The sequence below is a fragment of the Stegostoma tigrinum genome, chromosome 24, assembly GCF_030684315.1.
Source record: "Stegostoma tigrinum isolate sSteTig4 chromosome 24, sSteTig4.hap1, whole genome shotgun sequence".
Classification (NCBI taxonomy): Eukaryota; Metazoa; Chordata; class Chondrichthyes; order Orectolobiformes; family Stegostomatidae; genus Stegostoma; species Stegostoma tigrinum.
The window spans coordinates 18,788,849-18,808,759 of record NC_081377.1 but is presented as its reverse complement, the minus strand read 5'-3'; positions in this window follow the sequence as shown (position 1 = coordinate 18,808,759).

Below are 19,911 nucleotides of genomic sequence, written 5' to 3'. Positions count from 1 at the left end.
ACACAACCTCTTCACTCAAGTTTTCCTTTCCCATCATACGTTCTAGTGTATAGCTATATTTCCATTTACCCCTACCCTATCCCTCCCCAGCTGCCTGGCTTCACAAAGGTAGGCAACTGGACATGTACAAGTATTGGTGTTAATAAGCTCTGTGTGACCTGAACTATATAAATTACTACATTCATTTAAAATGGTAGTTTCCCCCAGGAATCCCTCTGGTATCTTTTCTAATGGAGGTATATCAATAAATGTGGGTACCATTTCTAATAGTGGGTGCTCCGCTGTGTGGACCTCTTTACATATGTGACCACCAGTGTTTTCACTATGCCAAAACTATGCCCTACCTCTTCACATTGTCTGGAAGTGATCTACAGATTTACAAATAGGTATTCCTTCAGCATCGTTCAACATGGTCTGCTGCTTGTGAATCCTTACCATCTAACAACACTGACATTAACTTTTAGCCTCTGATGTTTGGATTAATTTCTGTGTTGCCTTGACACGTGCCCCTTTAGAGTGTGCATACATCATAAAGTGAATAAATTCCATTGCTCTTCTGACATTTGGGGCTGTTCTCCTCTCAGGATCAGTCTGTGAGTCTTTCTGCTCTCTACTTCCAGTATAATTTGAACAGTTTTTTCCAAATGGAACATTCCTTGGACTGTAAGAATTCTGATAAGGCTTCATCCAAGAATTCCAGCAAACAATGCTATTTCTTTTTATGAATTTTTATTTCAAATTTCGACAAGTCACAACTTCACAAAAGTGTTTCTTAGTCTGCTAGAAGCTGAACTTTTTTGTTAAACTTGCTCATTCAAGATTTTTGTTGGTTGTCTGTTGACAAGCATTTGAAAATTCCTCCAAAGTATCTCTACCTCCTTTAATACCTTGTTGATTAATAACATAATCCACTACAGGAACTATTGAATATAATAATGCATCATTACTGTAAAGCTGGCTTATAGCTGTTATATCACAATGCGGTTTGAAACCTGCTGAGTTTAAGTTTGAATTTATCAATGCTGTTTTAAACTGTTGCTTTAAAGAGTACTGGACACTGCAGCAATATTGTTGCAAAAATTTTTCTGTGTTGGACGTTCAACTCAGAGTTTTGCAGTACTGTTTTCAATCTTCCAATAAGGCTTTTAAATTCTACCAAATACTGTTCTGCGCTGATGTACTACCTTTGTGCTTTTAATTTCTATTTCTTCACAATGCTCTAGCTCTGTATTTTTTGTTGAATTTTTCAGTCACTATGGTGGCCCTTACTTTTCCAATTTCTGCAGCAAAGCTAAAGGTTTTCCCATTTCATCATGGACAGAATGGACATATTCCTTTCTTTCATGGTACAAAAAACAACGTATTTCATTTTGCACAATTTTTTACATAATCCTTCTCGTTCTGTCCATGCTAAGTCTTCCTGCCAAAATCACAGTTTAAATCAGACACAGAGATAGTAGGAACTGCCAATGCTGGAGAATCTGAGATAACACGGTGTGAAGCTGGATGAACACAGCAGGCCAAGCAGCATCAGAGGACCAAGAAAGCATAATGCTTCGGGTCGGGACCCTTCTTCAGACACATATTGATGCTTTAAAATCTTAAATTTCTTCTGGCTCTTCTTCTGCTTGATTCTTTCCTCAGGATTCTTCTAAATTTGCTATTTTTCCTATTATAAATGAAATTCTGAGCCTTAGTTTCCCAGTCTTTTCAGTGTGTTTCACAGTTGAATATCATAAAGCCTACTCACAATTGTAGCAATGCTCATTTTCAAGCCTGGAGAACTTTGTCTTTTCATTTCCTGTCTTTCTTTTTGGTGCTTTTTTTCAAAAAACTTCCTGCCTTCCTTTTCGGTATTTTTTCTTTTTTTTGTACAACTTCTCTCCCTTTCCCACAGGATTATGAACTTTATTATAGGAGCATTTAGCTTCCTCTGACTGACCTTCCTTCACTAAAGGCCTCTGTCCTTTTCTCAGTGCAGCTGGTTTTTTCTTTATCCCTCACCTAATTGGCTCTCTCTGCACATCTTCCCAACATCTTGATGAAAGCTTGCTTTTGGAATGCTGAACATGTCCTGTTGCTCCTCCTACTGTTGCTGATAGTTACTTGTTATTTCTTTTCATCTAAACTGCTGACTGACTGATTGCATCTTCCTATAATTGTTATGCTTTTAAAGTGGTGAATTCATTTTTCTTCAAGGTTGAAACTTTTCTTCATTCTTCGGTGTGAAATGGAATCTGTCACTGACCGCTGAACAGGTTTGGGAAGTTTACTGCCAATCCTCATTTTTCTTTGCTTACTCTTGGACCTGTCTAATTATCACTGGCTGAGGAAAGACCACGGGTGAGTTTAAACAGAAGAAGCATTTATCTTGCTCAACAAGTTTATGGTATAATAGCAATAAGTACAGTCCAGAACCACTTGCTAGGTATAACCACTTTAGGCTATCTGACACTGTGGAAAATACATTTTCAGCTCTTGGGGAACTCATACAGATAGCAAGTACCTCGACCCAAAGATTTAGTGACATCAGGTTAGTTGGAGCTGAGGGCAACGTCAAGATTAATTACTTCAGAATCAATAACTTACGCAGTAGGAGCTTTAATAACTTTCATTTATATCTTCTGGATTTTGGTCGAAAATATTGTATTATGAAAAAGTATCTGAATCTTTTCTCTTCTCTTTCCCACTTCTACTGAAGATTCTGAAAAAGGCACAACATTCATGACCATTTTTTATAGGCATGGGCAATAAATGCTGACCCAGCTGATGATGCCCACATCCTGTGGGTGAATAAAACAAACTTCGACTGTGATGATGGCAGCCCATTCACTTGAAGAGTCTTCTGTGCCCTTGCATAGTGATCAAGACAGGATGTAATTTCTGCCACTACTGCTGAGGGCAGTGATTGTATTGCTAGCTCATTGTCTCATTTACTACACAGGTTGAGGCCAGCAAATGCAGCACAGGCTCGGGATCAAGATACTCCTGGCTTACTTGGTTCAATTTCATTCATTTTAATTTTGGCAGGAACAATAAATGGTGTTGCAGGAACAATCTTCGTACCTGGACAAATGGTGTGAGTTTTCGTCAATTTCAACCACTGTGACTCATTTTAACATTTGACATTTATCTCCTCATCAAAGCCAGATTGAAATGGGAATCATGGATCCAAAGAAACAACCTCTGGCATTAGTTGAGTTCCTTCAGAATCGCAGGGTAGCACGGTGGCTCACATTTCCAGGGACCTGGGTTCAATTCCACCCTCAGGTGACTGTCCGTGTGGAGTTTACACATTCTCCCCATGTCTGTGTGGGTTTCCTCTAGGTGCTCCAGTTTCCTCCCAGAGCCCAAAGATGTGCAGGCGAGGTGAATTGGCCAAGCTAAATTGCCCATTATGGTCAGGGATGTGTAGAATAGATGGATTATGGGGGGATGTGTCTGGGTGGGATGCGCTGAGGATCAGTGTGAACTTATTGGGCTGAAGGGCCTGTTTCCACACTGTAGGGATTCTACGTAGTAAAGAGACATCTTAGCAAAGAAGGCCAAAGATTTTTTGTATCTTATCCTGTGGCTTACAGAAGTATTCCTGCTCCTCTTGCCTCCAGAGAATCCTCCTGCAAATTAAATTTACCTACATCTCTCTCACACCAATTCTCTGACTCCTGCCAGGTTTTCCTGGCAGGTTGCTCCAAGGGGTATCTTCCTAAGGTGCAGTTATAATGTTATTATACTGCCAAAATAACTACCTAATGAATTCTATGTTTCAGTTCGTCCCTGAATGGGCTCATAGTGGGAGCCTTATCTGAACTGAAGGCTGGCAAGGAAAAAATGCCAGATTGTAAACAGATTGACCCTTAGATGAGGAAGCCAATCCACCACATTCTCAGCCCTTTCCACACTCTGTTGAATAACCAGATGGGAAGATAGAGTTCCAATTGTGTATTTGCCAAGTTTGCCATTGTCAGACTTAATTTTCTTTTATTGAAATCAGTTGAAAATTAAAAACTGTCAGCTATCAGTGCATCAGCAGATAATCAGACTAGTTGTATCACAATAAATCTGTCACATTCAGTAATTGCAGAATATATGAGCACGTAATGATCAATTTGAACATGTAGTTAGTTTTATTTATATTCTTACAAAGACCAAATTAGTGACTCACTGCTTAATTAAGTTATATTTGGGATGGAGCTGGCCTCATTCACAAAGCTTGTGTGGAGGATGCGAAACCAAATGACCAACTGAAAACAATTAAGAATTTATGGTTAAATTAATGTGGTGTGTGATTATTCTGTAAGGCTTAGTCAAAGGTGACAATACCTTAAATCATCACTGATTTGTGGATTTAAAGATTCACCAAGGAATTTGCCAGATAAATTTCAGGCCACCTCACCAGCGATAAACAAGAGTTTTAAATATGAACTAAATCCCAACAAAATAGAGTGAAAAAAATTCACAGAAAGACATAGATCAGAATATATAAATAATAAAATCATTTCCTTCTCATTAGGCTATCCAATGCTGCACTAGCTAAATAATTAATTGTCAAAAGAATAAAGGTGATAATGATGTCTGTTTTAATGTCCCTCTGCTTTATTGCTGTCATAAAATAGTGAGCTTGATACTTTTGCTTTCAATAAAAGCTGAAAAGGATCATTACCATGCCTCTTTTGTATATACAAGTGTAAACTTGTACCTTACCACAAAGTGAGTTTACTGGTGAGGGAATAACCAGGCAGGAGAAGGTGTATGGTGGCTGCGGACCCTACCATTTTCCACCTCCATCATCTTATCTGGGTTGCTTCAGAGCTCTGGGGGGGGCACCTATAATTCAAAGGTATTTAGTACCTGATTGAGGGACTCCAAATCTAGTAGCAGTAGGGTTTTTTCTTTGAGTTATCCTCTGCCTTCACCCCTCTCCCAGTGACCTACATCCCATCACACCCCAACCACGCTATCACTAATGACTGATCTACAATCCAGTGATGTTCCTAGCTTTTGGATGGGTGTCAGGCTGTTGTAATAGCAGCAGTTGCTGCCTTCCCTGGTGCCAAAGCTGCTCAAAAGAGCTGCCATCATCTAATTGGCTGGTATGTGGGACTGTCACCCCCTCAGTGTCCTTGGTCCCTGGAGAAGGTTGTCACTGGCTTCTGGTGCCTCAGTGGAACCACATGCATTGGTAGGGGTGGGGGTGGAGCTTTGTTAAAAACAGAGACGTAAGGGTCTTGCCCACTCTTCAGCCAATGGATAAGGCAGCTAGACACCTCTTCATGGTGCATCACTATGCCTCTGTAAAAGAGAATAGTATCAGCCACGGCTGATCAGTATTCCCTTAGAGGTTTCAAAAGGAAACGCAAAGTGAAGTTCAGCCTTCCAAGAATGCTGCTTACAGCGGTGATCAAAATGAACCATTAAAATTTTGATCATTTACTGACACAGATTTCCTGAAGGAGAACCAAGCAGAATCAAAATGAAAGCTTTATGGCATTGTTACCATGGCGACGATATTTTCACAATGTGTGCCCCATGGCTCTACCAGCATAGCGTCAGGGATGCAAATTGGCACAAATTGGAGTTAAAATCTTCAAGACTTCTGAAAGCCTTGTAAAGCCATTAGGGAGGACTGTCTGATAGCCATTTTTAGTTTGGACTGTAATCTATGTCAACTGTGAATTACTTGAGATCTGGAAAACTCTAATATTGCCACGTGTTTTCAATGTACCAGTTATGGCCGCATGATCCCAGTGGTTGCATATTCTTCATTTGACTCAAGTATTTTGGAAATTAACACTCAAAGGAATACTGCAAGCTAAAATCCCTTTTCATGACATACAGTTATTACATTACTATAAAATAGGTTAGAATAAGCACCCTTATTAATATTTATGAACACTGGCGAATAGGTTCACTCTAGGATAGTTTACTATTCTGGATGCTAGGCTTTTTAATTTTTAGAATATGTGGCAATAAAAGACATGATCACCATAGGACAGTTCCATTTGAAAGGTGCAGGCACATCAGTACATTTCAGTTCTTTTATCCAGGTCATGTTTTATGGAGAGAGAAAATATTTTATACCATGTTAACCCTGTCAATGTCGTTACATGAAAGTTATATTTGAAAAAGAAGAATTAAGGTTTCTGTCATGTAAATGCCACAACTTAAGCTTTTTGACCAGAAGGCACTGTGCTCAAGTGTCTTTTTTCTTGTCACTCCAATTCACTCAATGTCTTCTCAATGATCAGATCATGTTGCGAAATAAGGCCATGAATTCATGGGCTTTCCATTGTATTCCTGTCCTAAATATAGAGTAATTTTTTACAAAAGACTAACTATTAGGTTGAGACCTGGATTTTTCATGTATATGGCATGGATATTATAGAGCCGCTGTCTATTCCACCAAGAGCCTAGGAATTAGTTAACAACTGCCAAAAGGTCCAAGTGAAAACTGTTGTTTCATCTCAAGGGAAATGGAGGAAGAGGTTTGGAAAACAAAAGTGAGTAACTTATGCTTCAGTTGCACAGATCCTTGGCCAGTTTCCAGTGGGAGTATTTACTTTTTGGCATCCCACCTCAGTCAAACTTTATTAATTTTGGTGGGGTATACACAGGTTCATTAGAATGAGGCTAGGGCTCAAGTTAAAGGAACGAATTACGATGGCTTGATGGTAGACCAAGGCCTGAACTTTGGTGCAGGTGGTACAGGATCTTTGATCAGCAACAGCGTGAATCCAGAAATGCTGCCGCTCAACCCTGCCATTTTCACACAGAGATGCGTCAGTTCTAATTTACACATCTGTACATTTGCACATTGATCACAGAGGCAATTGCATATATTAGAGTGCAACTAGATCAGTGATATGCTATTTTTGCTTATGGGACATCCAAAACTTAACTTGTGCACTTTGGACCTGGTAAGAGAAAATCTGAAATGAGACTGAGGTAACACACCATAAATTGAGCCCGACTACTCCTGATGCTGGAAGACTGCTTTTGCTTAATTATTTTCTTCAGAGCTTTGACACAGTGCCAAAGCAAAGAGATAGGCTTCTAGCCAGCTGGGCTCTACACCTCTCAGCTTCTGCACTTGTTCCTATGGTTGACTAACCAAGCTTCAAAAAAAAATCCGCTCTTTCCTTCTACAGTCTAAACTTCTAGAGCATCATCTCCTGGGTCAGGATTAAGGTGCTGGTAATTGTCTTCACTGTGTAAACGGGGAATGTGAGAATTCAGTTCTTACTGGCCTGAGTAGGGTGATCTACTCATGGTTTACATTGATTAAGCATTTCAGCAGCACAGAAGCAGAGAAGCTATTTTGTCAGATGGGAAATTCTAGAACAAAGGAGCATGGGTTATCACTTTAGTGATTATATTTAAGTGTTAATCATAAAGCATATTTTCACGCAAAAATCTGCAACTATCTTCCACAGAGGACTGTAGGTGTTGAGTCAATTGAAATTATAAGTCTCAGTTTTGATAGTAATTTTGAGAGGTAAGGAAATGAAGGGATTGTGGTTACAAGATAAGCAGAGGACATAGAGATTACTTCTGATCAAACAAAATGGTGGAACAAGCATGAGAGGATGAATGAACTCCTCCTGCTCCCAACTGGCCACCTTCTGAAAAATCGTATAAAGCCGCACATGAAAGACAGCACTAATGTTGAAGTCGGCCTGGAAAATAAGTGGCCTCCTGCAGATTTTGGTGAGCTTAGAAGCAGAGGTTTGATTAATTAGAGCCAAGCCCTTGCGTTTGGAACCACATCCTCCCTTGTGGATTTTCAGCCCGAGAATGTTACTTGAGGGCAAGTGGAACTGGAAACTGAGAAGAACGCCTTGATCTACTTCCTTCTTGTCTGTCTCTGGTGGAACAATCTTGTTCCTAGCTCAGGAGAAAGACCAGACCTGTAAACAAACTCAACAATCCATGAACATGATCAACTCACCAGTTAAGAATCAACCGAATGATTACATTTATAAGCATGTGCAAAATGCTAACATGTTTTGCACAGTTTTTGGAAACTTTTCTCATTGTTGATGCTTTGCAATATTAATGAGATGAGCAATTACTGCTCCAAATCTGTAAGGTTTGGATTGCTTGCAATCTCATACTGAGTTTGGAGCTGATAGCTGGAAATACTTTTTCAAAATGAGACCAATAGAAACCCTGCTAGTGCTTGATTCAGATTTGTTTCAAGAAATCCAGCTTGCAGGGAATTAAAGCTTGGCTTTGTTCCAACTCAAATAAAAAGTGTGAATTTTAATCTTTCGGGAATTTTAACTCCAGTGTAGTCAAACAAACGCAACGTTAGGTCAAAAGCCTTGTTTCCTCCTGATTGCAATTGTATCTCTTTCTTCACTGGTAGTTATTTGGTACTTTACCACCGGGGCACTTCATATATGACCCTAGATGTAAAGACGATAGCATAGCTGTTTTGTTACTGGACAAGCAGTCTAGAAGGTGAGATAATGATCCAAGAGTGAGAGTTTAAACCCCACACATAGAGAAATTAAACTCAATTAATCAAATAAACATGGGAATCAAATATTAGCCTCAGTAATGATGACTATGAAGCTATCAAATAGTTGATAAATCCTATTTGGTTCACTAATGCCCTTTAGGAATGGAAACTTGCTTTCCTTACCAATTGAAGCCCATAGGTGTGCCTATGCTGACAACAATATGGTTGACTTTTAAATGCCCTCTGGGATGGTCTAATCAGCCCTTTTTGTCATAAAGATTTCTGGAGGTAACTAGGGAAGTTTAGACATACCAATGATTCTGTGAATGATTTTTAAAAATGTATCTGCCGGCTAAAAGACTTTGACAATGTGGCCATCATAACTGAATTTCAATATCCGCATACGTCCATTTCCTAGCACAGGACTATCAAAGTTACTACTAGCATCCTTACTGATATGCTGCTTAAGATGAATAACTCAGAGCGGGCCAAGTGTTCTGCTTTCATATGATAAGTGAGACTACAGATGAAATCTACAAAGTACCAACATCAGCAAGAATTGAGAGAATATACAAGAGCTTGAACTGCATTGCAAACAAGCCAACATGGAACACATATTCGTAACGAGAGGACAAGAAAACCAAAAATACCAATTAAATTTGCATCAACAAATTTCCACAAAATATGATCCATCTTCAAGGATCTATTAATTTAAGGAATTTTAAACATATCTATGCTAGGAGTGCTAAGAAACATTAAATAAAATCTATGTGAAGGGTGGCAAGTGAAATATATCTTCTGCAGTGAATAATTTGATTGTAATTCATTTCGGTTTTAAGCTCATTTGGATCTTATCAATACTAATACGCTTGTTGTTATGATAGTAGAAGAATTCCCTGCCGTTAAAGTTAATTTGTGATATTAATATTAATTTTCAGTTTCCCTTCTAATCCTTTGACTCCCTTTTCTGAAAATATCCATTTTGAGGGTTATGCAGCTATGGCAGGCGGATAGAGTTAGGATACTCATGAGCCATGATCTCACTGGTTGAAGATGATCAAGGGGCACTATGTACAATTTCTATTCCTATGTTCCCAGTCCGTCCTGAAATCTTTGGTTTTAAATTTCACCATCTTAAAATGGCAAGTATCAGCTTGCAGGCCAGGACTTCCAGATTACAGTGTATTTTTTGAAGGGGTGACTTCTTATACACTGAAATTGCATTTAAAATAGAAAATTCTCAGGAAAGCAAAAGGTGAATAGCTCAGCAATTAAAATATTGGTTAGTCAGCTAAGAATGAAACAAAACATAATTTCATAATGTGACCTACTAATTTGTTTATTGCACATTAATAGCAGAAATTTTCACTTGCCATTACGTATAAAAGTCAAAGGTTAAGGGCCCTTCGGTTAACAGCAATCTTAGCTTAGTTTGCATTTTAATGCTCTTTCACAAAGAGCTACTACAGATTTTTTAACGCAGCAAGTGCTGAATTCATTACTATTATTTGTGAATCTGTAACCTATGATCTAATGTTGTTAAACATGCACTAGATAACAATCACCCATTTTTATTAGGTTACAATGAAGCAAAGCTCTCCAGTACGCACTGATTTTATTTGTTGGGATAAATATAGGTTGCTCTGATTTGCTGGTGTTGCTAGTGTTGCTGCACATTTATCTTCACTGGTAGGAAATAGCACCTGGAATAAATACCACTAGTTTACATTTTCTGCACATTAATAATTATTCCAGCAATAGAAAATGAATACACAACATCAGCACAAACTAATTATATAAAACATTGGCTGAAAGGTAAGACACAAGGTAAGATAGATTCTTGTTAAGGTGTGATGTGGCAAATTTGGGCTAAGTAAGATGTACAGTAAGGCGTTCTGACAATCAACAAAGGAATTCTGACATTAATATAAAAAAAGTGAGACAATACCAGTGACAATGGAGGGCTTTCCCAGAGATTTGCTGAATGTGTTCCATAATGCCCAAAAAGCAAATGTAGCTGAAATTTAAGAAGGTAGAAGGGAGAAGGTAGAAAAGAAAGAACTACAATACGCTTCAGAATTTCAGGTTGCAGCAATAGGCTTTACAATCATTGGGGCATTTTACAGTTCATGGTGCACTTCTGAAGTGAAGTCACAATTGTGATGTATTAAATGCAAATTTTCTCCCAGCAAGGTTCCACAAACAGCACTGTGTCCAATGCCCAGATGATGTATTTTAATGATGCTGGTGAGGGATAAATGTTGGCCAGGAATCTAGTAGAACCTTGTTGAATAATGCAACTTGATCCTTACTGTCCACTCAAAAACTCATGCAGGTAAATGTTAGCTCAGCCTAATCAAAGAGATTTTCAACACTGACCACATTGATCCAGTGCGGTTCTCCTGATATATCTGACAAAACTTACAACTCATGGAAATCTATTTTTCTCTCCAGTCAGGAACACTTTCCCTTTGAAAAATGGAATTCAGTATTTAAATCTGCAATCTATTTAAAACAAATTGATGCAGGCTATTTTAATCTAAAAAAATTGCTAACTCCCCTGCTAGTTCAGTTAGTCTACCTCATGGGTAGATGTGACATGTAAACCATGAAAGTCCACCGTGATTGGCAGACCTCAAATTTTGGCAATGGTCCTGCCATCACATTGCCTCCAGCCCTACAAAGTAATGAGAAAATAATTCAAATGTCCTGCTTCTATGCCATGTCACAACCCTTGCTGGAAGTCTGTATGAGCGGCTGTCTAGAGTGGAGACAATCAAGTTTTGTACTGGTTTTCTCTTTTCACACCCGTGGTCTGACACTTATGAAGGAGAATGCATGGTTACTGGACATTTAGTTGAGGTATTGGAGAGTGCTGCTATGATTATACCCTGTGAGGACACAACAATTGTGAGGAATAAGGGAGCAAAGGGAGGAAAAGGCACTGACTATTGTCCTGGGGAGGGAGCATGTGTTGTCCACTAATACTCATCATGCTTTAGAGAGAAGTGGGCACCACAGAGGGTGGGTTGCTTTATCCCCCCATCGAACTGTAGTTTGATTGAGTTCCCTTCCACTCTCCCTAACTTTCCCTTTGATGGTTTGCATTTCTGTTAATAGGTTTTGCACATAAATTACTCAATTGGAAAATACAGGTGATTTACTGGTGGTGGTTGATAGATAAATAAAAACACAGGTTATTTCGTGATGGGTAAAAGTGTTCACTTGTGTGTGAGTGCTTCTGAATATTAAGAAAAGAGAAAGCAGCTGAAAATATTGCTGAGGGAGACCTTTGTAAATAAAAACAGTTGAGTTGTTCTATTGGATTCAGTTGTATTGTACAAAGTAGAAAAGAACAGTGATGGTTTGTGAGACATTCTTCTTAAATTGAATAGAACAATTATTTTGCTGTGAACAAGGAAAAGCATGCACTGTATTTGGTGTGAGACAATATTATTTCCCACTGTCCAATTTAATTTGAATTCCACTTCAGAAATATAGCAAGGAATGCATGCTGTGACAAATTTCACCATCTTTAAAAAGGGAAAGAACTCAGGAGTTGATTTTTAATCTGTGCTATATGGTGTTGAAGTTTGGATAGTATAACTGCTCTAGTATTTCCGAGGAAAGAAAAGATTAAAACTGCCTGGGACCCTATTCCAATGACTATCCAGTGATTGTGTGTGTTGAGTACGCGCATGTGTATTTGCAAACTAAAGTCAGAATTGGATCGAGTCCTGCTCCAGTACCTTCCACTATCAAATTGCCATTCTTGTCAGAGTAACCCATAAGAAGTGCCCACTTCTTTCATGTATTTGAGGAATTGTGGAAACTATGGAGCTACATTAAAGGTCACAGGGAGAAAGACATTTACAATAGGAGAAAGGAAAATTAATTTAATTATAAATCCAGATGGCTTGGCCACTCTGAATAAAACAGTTTATACTTTCCCAATTAAAGGTGGTTAATCAAAAAAAAAAACAGTTATGACACATCTGACTTTCTAGGAACCTTTAGCAGGCCACCTTGTCCAAATTGTAAATATCAAAATTTGAAAAAATTCACAACAATTTTGGTGATGACAGAGTGGTGTGGAGAGAAGTGCAACGGTATCAATTTAGAAAATTTGAGGGCTGTCAAGACTTGGAGAAGAGACTTACTATGAGACAAATGGATTTGGTTATGAGGATGGACTAGCTGAAGGTTAGAACACTTTTCAATGGAGCAGATTGAGTAATGATGAAATCCAAGGAATCTGCAAAACTATTAAAAGATTCAATCAAGTTAATTGGAAAAAAAATTCTCAATTATCAAAAAGTTGGCCACTAAATAACATTACTGAACAGCATCATAGAAGATAGTAAGGTAGACTGATTGCACTAATTACCACTGTTAAGGATTTGATGAACAACACCAGTTGTGGATCACAGTAAAAATACTACTTATAATGCAAGCGCATGACAATCAGATTTCTTTAACAGTATAATACTAAACTAAAGACTTTAGATAATAATTTACAACTCTATTTCAATATCTCTGACTAGGGACTAGTCCAGTAGCATGTTAAATAATACAACATCTTTGACATTTTTAAAATATTATTTATTTTTTCAGATTGACCATAAGTTAGAACTGGAAGAACAAGAGTTCACAAATAATAAAGATGTTGGAATGATTTGGGAAATTAATTTTATTGAAAAAAAACAAATATATCACAAAATTAAAGGAATGTGAAAAACATTGGCAAGGTTATTTTAAGAATCTGATTAGGCAGCGACGTTGGTGTAAGAGTACCACAACTGAATAATTATTCCAGAGCCATAATGCAATGTTCTTGGGTTATGGCATCAAATCCCACCTTGACAGATGATGATATTAAAACTTTATGCAGTCCAGAAATAAGTGCTTTTCTTCTTCTGACTATGAAAACATTGGTAATTATCATTTAAAAAGATCTGGTTCACTAATGCTCTCTGGGAAAGGAAATCTGCCATCCTTACCTGGCCTATCCTACATGTGACTCCAGAACCACAGTGTTCTGATTAATTCTCAACTGCATGCTGAAATCGCCCAGCAAAACCAAAGGATGAGATCCAATTTCTGCAGTTTTGCTGCATGCAATTTTGAGTTGCATGGGACAATTAAACAGCTAACATGGGGAGGAGGGACCACAACATTCATACCCTCAAAGATAGGAGAGCCCAGCACATCACTGCAAAGACAAGGCTGAAGTATTGGTATCCATTTTCAGCCAGAAGGAGGTGGATGATCTGTTTCAGTCTTCTCCTGAGGTCCGGGGCATTGCAAATCCTAGTCTTCAACTTAACCAATTCAACACACAGGATATCAAGAAATGGCCGAAGACACTAGCAAGGTCTGAGTCATGACAACATTCTGGCAATATGATGGAGGACTTGTGTTCCAGAACTAGCCAAACCCCAATCCAAACTGTTCCCATACAGTTATAATGCAGACATCCATGTGGTAATGTGCAAATTACCCAAGTACATGCTGTCGACAAAATGTAGGACGTATTCAACCTGGTCCATCAGTCCTGATTTTCAGCAAAATGATGGAATTGGTCATCAACAGTGTTATCAAGCCTCACTTGCAAAAGAATAACTTGCTCATTGAAGCTGAGTTTTCATTTCATCAGAGCCACTCAGCTCCTGATCTTGTTACAGCCTTGTTCCAAATATAGACTGAATTCCAGAGTTGACATGGAATTGACAACCCTTGATATTGAGGCAGCATTTGACTGAGTGTGGCATCAAGGAGCCCTAGCGAAACTACAGTAAATGGGAATTGAGGGGAGCATTCTCACTGGTTAGAGTCATACCTGGCACATAGGAAAATGGTTGTGGCTGTTGGGGTCAGTCATTTCAGCTTCAGGGCATCCTTAGGGTAATATCTTAAGCTCAATTATCTTCAGCTACTTCATCGATAAACTTCCCTACATCATGTGTTCAGAGTTGAGCATGATCATTGATGATTGCACAATGATCAACATCATTCACCACTCCTCAGGTAATGAAGCAGTTCATGTTCATTTGTAGCAAGACCTGGACGACATTCAGACCTGATCTAATAGGTGGCAAGTAACAATTATGTGATACAAATACCAGGCATAGACCATCTCCAACGAGAGATAATCTAACCATTATACATTGACATCCAATGCCATTACCAATACTGAATAACTTGCTATCAACATCCTGGGGTTATCAAAGGCTAAAATCTGAACTGAAGTATCGATAGGAGGTCTGCATTCAAGTCCCATCTGCTCTAGAATGTATCATAACATATCTGAGTATATTTAATAGAAAATATCAATGACTACATGAGCAGGTCAGAGTTTAGGATTTCTGTAGCGATTAACACACCCAATGGTTCCCAATGGTTGTGGACTAACTAGTATGAATAACTCATGAATGCTATAGAATACTTACAGTAGGATGGGTGCAGCTCCAACTACACTCAAGAAGCAATCCAGACAGGGAAGCCCAGCATCCCACTCAGCACCTTCAACATTCACACCCTTTACTCCTGACACACAGTGGCAGCAATGTATGTCATCTACAAGATACACTGTATTTACTTACCAAGGCTTTCGAAACAATGATCTTTATTATCAAGAAGACTGAGGGACACACACACACACACACACACACACACACACACACACACACACACCATGGAACAAGATTCCTGTACTAACATCTCAAGGATGTAGCACTTCAAGAAAGCAGCTCCCCATCACCATCTTGAGGATAACTAGGAATGGGCAGTAAATGTTGGCTCAGTCAGCAATGCACAGATCCTATGAATGACTTCTGAAAGAAAGCTACACCTATTCAGCCATCACCCCACTGCCCAACCCATATAAAGGTATACTTTAATACATGAAATGCTCAAACAGGTTTCATTGGTTAACATTGTCGTTATTGTTTTAAGGGGAGATATTTTGCTCTTATAGGCAACTAAATAACAAACTATAGCATGAAATCCAACCAGATACCTCATCATAACCCTGCAGAAGTAGCAATAAGGGAGCAGTTTATTCAAAATGAGCACCCAGAACAACAGTGAGCTGCAGAATATTGGCTTTCAAGAATGGAATAGATTTTTTTTTGGAGGGAGAGTCTGTTCTAAAGGATTTCATTTCATATAATTAAAAGACCTTAGAAAATGAAATGCTGGTTGGCTAACTGGCTCTCAGCAGAGTAAATGCTTCAGGCAATCTCAAAAGCTACAGCATGGAAGTGACACCAGGAACAGGATCAATATCATCTCTGTTATTAATATCAAAAGCACATTACTTTGTTTAGCTTGGCTTTCATCCAAAATCTAAGGCTCTACCATCACTAGGCCATTTACTGGGGACATAATTTACTTTTGTGAGTTTTTAGGGTATTGTTTTGTCAGGGCCAATCATTGCAGAGTTATAAATGATCTCTGGTTTTGCTCTTGGTTAGTCAGATATGCAGCGAAATTAATTTTAAAAACTTTCATGTCAATTACTTATTGTCCTTGACTTATGTATGGGACAAAAGAGTGGTGGCTCCAGACATGAGTGATATCCCGCAGCTGAGCGAGTGACAAATAGAAACAGAGGCTGGAGACAAAATTAGACATTACACTATCTTTAATTGATACATTGGATTAAGTGGCACTGAAGCCAAGTAAATATTGATCATTCAGGAAAGGACCATTGATTTTTATGGGCCTCAACATTTACATCATATAACTTTCTCTCTCCTGGTGATTTAAACTAAAAGCTGATGTACCCGAGGAGCTTCGTAATAGATCCAACAACAACACGTCTCCCCTTGCCAGCCACTGCTGCTGCTCTTTTTGGTTCCAGGAATGAAGGAACAATAAAGAATCGAGCTAACAATTTCTAAGTAAGCCTCTTATGAATAAAATACTTAGCTCTGTTAAAGCTGTACCATATATGCTCCTCTGAAGATGAGAAGGTTACCTGTGTTTTGTGCTCCATTTGTTTATAATGTGGCTGTTTTGAGTAGTGGTATGTTTTCAAGTGGACTACCTTCCTCATTGGATTTTTTTTAACCCATTCTACTTAATCCTTCACTCCCACTTTCCAGCTTTGGTATGGCATCTGAATTCTTACTCTTTGGTACTGATTTGGACCTGGGGGATGGTCGTGGTGGTGTCCCAATAATTAGACTAGTAATTCAGAACCCCAGGTAAGTGAGCGTGAGCATGGCTTCAAATCCCACCATGGTAGACAGTGAAATTTGAATTCAATAGGAGTTGGTGAAAGCTGTTCAGTGGCAGTTAAGTTGATTTTCATTAAAATAAACGATCTGGCTCATTAATGATCTTTAGAGATGGAAAGGTGTTATCCTTACCTGGTCTGGCCTACATGTAACTTCAGACCCACAACAATGTGGTTGACTCTTAACTGCCCTCTGGGCAATAAGTGCCCACATCCTGTGAATTAATTTAAAATAAACCTTCCAATCTGATGGAAGGTGGATGGTGGGTTCAAAGAGAGGTGGGTGGGGACATTTAAACTAAAACAGTTTTTTATTTTCTGTCTGGGTGATCTTCCACCCTCACTGGTGGTCCTGAGCCTCCAATGGGCCAAGCACTAACTCATCATGATCAGAGCCAGAAATTCCTGCACCAATTGTGGCCAGACCATTTGCTCTTTGATGGTATTGAGAGGGTCCTTCTCAAGTGACAGTTGCTTTTGGGTCTCTAGCTGTGGCCTTATGGCAGCAAACTCCCATTCCTGCACATCCACCACAAAATTGGATCTGGTTAGAAGCTCGTGAGAATCAGAAAATCTATTCAAAAGCGGTTCAGGTCTGAGTGTTCCCATTAACCCTGCCTTGAGGGAAACCTGAAGAAGAGGCCGGGGCACTTTGACTGATAGGTAGCAATGTTTTTGATAACTTTAGATGTCACTATTAGATACTGAACTATAAGCTTTACTGTACTTATCTTAGGACTGTGTCCTGAAAATGAATGTTAACCATTATATTGACCAATATTATTTAACTGTTGAGATGCATGAGAATGATTTCCCCATGTGAATATGTTACCATGCATTCAAAACTGCAGAAAAGAGTGTTTATGAAATCTGGTGTCATGAATCGGCGTGATTCTTTGAATATCAGACCATCTGATGTAACTTATGAAAAGACCCAAGCTACATTTTCTGGGTTTGTAATTTGTTTTGGAGATCTAAGCCCATTTAGAATGCTTGACAGAGTTTCAAAAGGCTATTCACACAGCTGGCTCAGCATATGGCTGGGTATACAATTGAATTGTTGATTCAAAAAGGTAAGTAAAGAATTCTGTTTTGCTGAAGTGTTTATAAATAAATCTTTAATTGTTTTTTGCAACTCAATGTCCTCTTGAGGGGATCTAGCTTAATGGTTCTAGTCTGAGGTCTTTCTTGTGTTCAATATAAATGGAAGTGTGTTTGATTAATATCTATTAGCTATTAGAGACATAACCTTTCCAAATTCAGCTCAAAAGCATCCTATTGTTAACACATAATTCCCAACATCTGACCTTAGCTGGTTCTGGGTGAGTGACAAAGGAGGAAACAGGCAGGTTGGGCCGAGGGGGGGACGCATGAGGGGATGGGAAGATATGGAGAAAGGAAAGGTCATGGAGGGGCCGTGGTGCATATGAGGGTTTTTAGCGGTGATGGGGATATGAGGGGTGTCATTGAGTTGGCATGGGGATATGAGAGGAAATAGAGGAGTCATGATAGAGGAGGTGAGGTAGTGAAGAAAGGGGGCATAAAAACAATGTGAAGTATTAAGCCATCATCCCTGAAAATGGTGGTGGGTCTTCAAGCCAGCTGCATCTCTGGGAAAGTAGAGTGTGTCTGTTATGAGAGGCAGGTTCTGATTGGCAAATTTGGGCATTGCCCTGATTCATGTTTCTTAAATGCCCAGTGAAAATCCTGTATCCTCAACATGCTGCTCTGTGTCTAAGTCCATGCAGAGATGTTGGATATGTAATTCACATTTTTAAATTGGGTTCTCACAGTGAACTGGGGACACAATTTAACTTTTACTCTTGCAGCTGAGGTTTGTCAAGCGTAAGGAACTATAGCATTGCAGTTGCCAGCTCCACAGTGAGGCAGGATGAGAGGACTACTTCCCACAATCTCTCATAATTTGCATTCCCCCAATCTTTCCCAATTATGAGGCTTTCTCATCAGTCCTGGTTATTAGAGACAATTCTAATGAGTCAGCAATTACAGCTTCCTGGTCTTAGGACTGGCTTCAGTTAGCTGATCAAACTAACTACATGCTTGTCTATCTTCCAGGAAACAAGCATAAAAATATTCGTGAAGTCTTGCCCTTGAGATTAGCAGAACCTCCATGCCAACTCCCTTGCCCAAATCTTCAGCCATTTACAGCTTTCACAACCACACCATAAGAAGGTCTGGGCCAATTTTTATTTTACATACTTAAAAATGTTGTAATGTTTATAGTTGCACCATCTGCATCCCTTCTATTGTAATAGGCAACTGATGTTGAGTAGTCAATTCCCAGGGTACCCTGAAAACAACATCACAAACTGGTCAAATATGTGGGGAAACTGTGGGAGTTGTATCAAGTTCATGACCTCAATTAACCACAAGAAAGCATCACTGCTAAGATATGAAGTCACCCCAATGGATAGGAGGGGAATCTGAAAGTGTAAAGAGACCGAATGCATAGTCCAGGACTACATTGGCTGCCCTTATAAAATAAATTCTTAACAAAACTAATATTCACATACCAATGATTCTGAATTTATTTCAATCCTTCTCTCTGTGTAAAGTGTGAGTGATGAGCCATTGATAATGTGCTTTTTATGATGATGGCTGGTTAACTTTGAACAAACTAATTTTCAATGTAAAGTTTTACGATTATGTGGTGATGAAAGGATTCTTTCACCAGTAGGTGAATTGCCACACTCTACATTTAATTATAGTAGAATCTCTTTAAGAATTTAAAGAATCTGGATGAAATGTTTCTGTGTTTTTTTTGAAAGAATCAAATCTATTGTGCTCTTCTTTTTTGTTCTGCTTCTTCAATGCCATTATGTTTCGAAGACAATTCAAAAACATGTTGCACCAGCTACACGAACATATGTCAGGTATACATGGAATTACTTTAGAAATTAGAAACCACAAAGTTTAATTTAGCTGCACCTATTAATTCACCTGGAATGAAAGAAGTAAAAATGTTAATTCCTTTAGAGAGAATATTTCTTGTACCTTTTTGGCACATTCCCACATGATTCAGTTGTTCTTTGTCTAATGGACACATTCAGTATTGACCCAAAAATGTCAAGTACATGTTGCATTAAGAAATGAGGGTGAAATTGTACCAGAATTTGGCTAAGTAACACTTCCATTGAGTTTCATTGAGGGTTTCTCTCTGTTGGGCCTGGTGATTTCTCTCATG